This window comes from Argiope bruennichi, chromosome 11 (genome assembly GCF_947563725.1).
Source record: "Argiope bruennichi chromosome 11, qqArgBrue1.1, whole genome shotgun sequence".
Classification (NCBI taxonomy): Eukaryota; Metazoa; Arthropoda; class Arachnida; order Araneae; family Araneidae; genus Argiope; species Argiope bruennichi.
This window is the reverse complement of record NC_079161.1, coordinates 99,046,839-99,050,067: the sequence shown is the minus strand read 5'-3', so window position 1 is coordinate 99,050,067 and position 3,229 is coordinate 99,046,839.

Genomic DNA, 3,229 nt, shown 5'->3' with positions numbered 1-3,229 from the left:
TTTCTAATAAAACTGGCAAATAAAACAAAGAAACACCTGTGTTTTCTTTCTTTTTCTAAAAATTCTAATACCGGTATTAAAACCGGTATCCCGGTATTAAGATCTAAAAAATACCGAATACCGGTATTGAACTTTTGGTCCGATATTGCAATCCCTATTCGCTACATTTTCCCCTCTCATTGTTCTTATATGTTTATGAAATAGAAGAAAGGGTAAAAAAAGCACCTAATTTTTTTTTCTGAACATACATAAAATCTACAAAACTTAACCCTTTTTTGCATAATGATGGAAATTTCCATCATAACATTTAGCGAAGAAAAAATTGTACTCAAAACAGGTGTACTGTAAATTGGTTGTTGACAACTTTTTTCACGATTATTCCGTAATAAAGAACGTAGCTATAAAAGAAAATCAAATGTCGCAATTATTATAGCGGGTTTGAACTTTTCATTCCGCTGTTTGTTGTGATTGGAAGAAACGTGAGATTTCTTGAATATTTTTTCATAACTAATCTGAGATTTTTTTACTAATAAACGCCATAATGAGTGAAGAAATTTAGAAGAGAGGGACACTGAAGATTGTGTACTGAGTTTAAATGTAAATGCATGATGATGTACATTTCAATCATACTGTTTTTTTTAATTATTTTATATATTTATGCTAGGATTTTTTAAAACATTTTCCCTTTAATCTAGAGCATGAATTCTATCACCCTGATTTGTTTCACAAACAAAGGAAAAAAAATTATGCAAAGAAGGGTTAATGAAGTCATATAAAATGTCGAATATCACATTTATTTTGTTTTATCTTCTTAAAATATTCTTTTTCCTTCCCTGTTCTCTTTTAAACCGTGACAGTGGCCCATCTCAAAATGACATAATTGCTTTTTTAAAAAAAAACTTTTCTTTCCTATGTGTTTTTTATCAACAGTTCAATCTTTCAGCCCCACGAATGACAAAGAACGATATTTTATGTATCTTTTGCACCAACAAACTTACTTACTTAAAATATTATCACAGTTCAGATATTCAACATTTTTTCATCATCAGCGTCCTTACCCCTACATTAATCATGTGTTTGCAACCACCTGTGCTATCTATTTGCTAATATTTGTTTATTACTTTTACTACTCTTTAACCGAGAAGTTGATAAGTCAATGACATATTCATATCTCAAGATCACATCATTGGATTGCTTTATTATAATAATTAATAATCAAAATAAAATAAAATCAGTTAAGAGTGACTTTATTCAAGTCATTTTTGAATAGTTCATAAAAAAATATATTTTCAGTAATTTAAAAAAAAAAATTCACTATTTGTAGTTTTACTTTCACTATTGACTAGAAATAAAAACATCCGAGAACTTTGTCTTATTGCAAATAGGATATCATGGGATTTTTTTATTACTTATTTTTTTTCTGACTACATATGGAAGCTTCAAATCTAAAGGCACGCAGCCATTCTTGGGACACTTAGGTAAAACGTTTCTTTTTATTTCTCTTAAGACTTTTTGAAATGTTATATCAAGCGTACACATTTGTGATACTAGTGACTTACAATACTAAATAAGGTATTCAACCGCTTCGGATTTAACATCGTATAATAGTAATAAAAAAGTAAGCAAGTTTTTTTTTAAATTTTGCTTTTATTAGCATATTGAAATGTTGAAAATATGTTTTTTATAATCAAAATTAGTGACGTCGAGGAAAGTAAATAAACAAAACGTAAAAGTAAGTTGTGCGTGTAAAAATGCTTTTAGAAAATAGGACTTTTTTTGTTTTTTGAAATCCCATTTTTACTAATAATAAGGGATAATGTGTGTATTGGCGCTGAACAAGCCAGAGCATTTGACCTAAAGCAAATTTGGTGCAAGTATATTTTGGAGTGTGGCTAAGTAAACATTTCCTGAAATTTTAATTAGAATTTAAAAATTAAGTGAATAAGCCTTGAAGAGCATTTGACCTAAAGCAAATTTGGTGCAAGTATATTTTGGAGTGTGGCTAAGTGAACATTTCCTGAAATTTTAATTAGAATTTAAAAATTAAGTGAATAAGCCTTGAAGAGCATTTGACATAAAGCAAATTTGGTGCAAGTATATTTTGGAGTGTGGTTAAGTGACCATTTCCTGAAATTTTAATTAGAATTTAAAAATTAAGTGAATAAGCCTTGAAGAGCATTTGACCTAAAGCAAATTTGGTGCAAGTATATTTTGGAGTGTGGCTAAGTGAACATTTCCTGAAATTTTAATTAGAATTTAAAAATTAAGTGAATAAGCCTTGAAGAGCATTTGACCTAAAGCAAATTTGGTGCAAGTATATTTTGGAGTGTGGCTAAGTGAACATTTCCTGAAATTTTAATTAGAATTTAAAAATTAAGTGAATAAGCCTTGAAGAGCATTTGACCTAAAGCAAATTTGGTGCAAGTATATTTTGGAGTGTGGCTAAGTGAACATTTCCTGAAATTTTAATTAGAATTTAAAAATTAAGTGAATAAGCCTTGAAGAGCATTTGACCTAAAGCAAATTTGGTGCAAGTATATTTTGGAGTGTGGCTAAGTGAACATTTCCTGAAATTTTAATTAGAATTTAAAAATTAAGTGAATAAGCCTTGAAGAGCATTTGACCTAAAGCAAATTTGGTGCAAGTATATTTTGGAGTGTGGCTAAGTGAACATTTCCTGAAATTTTAATTAGAATTTAAAAATTAAGTGAATAAGCCTTGAAGAGCATTTGACATAAAGCAAATTTGGTGCAAGTATATTTTGGAGTGTGGTTAAGTGACCATTTCCTGAAATTTTAATTAGAATTTAAAAATTAAGTGAATAAGCCTTGAAGAGCATTTGACCTAAAGCAAATTTGGTGCAAGTATATTTTGGAGTGTGGCTAAGTGAACATTTCCTGAAATTTTAATTAGAATTTAAAAATTAAGTGAATAAGCCTTGAAGAGCATTTGACCTAAAGCAAATTTGGTGCAAGTATATTTTGGAGTGTGGCTAAGTGAACATTTCCTGAAATTTTAATTAGAATTTAAAAATTAAGTGAATAAGCCTTGAAGAGCATTTGACCTAAAGCAAATTTGGTGCAAGTATATTTTGGAGTGTGGCTAAGTGAACATTTCCTGAAATTTTAATTAGAATTTAAAAATTAAGTGAATAAGCCTTGAAGAGCATTTGACCTAAAGCAAATTTGGTGCAAGTATATTTTGGAGTGTGGCTAAGTGAACATTTCCT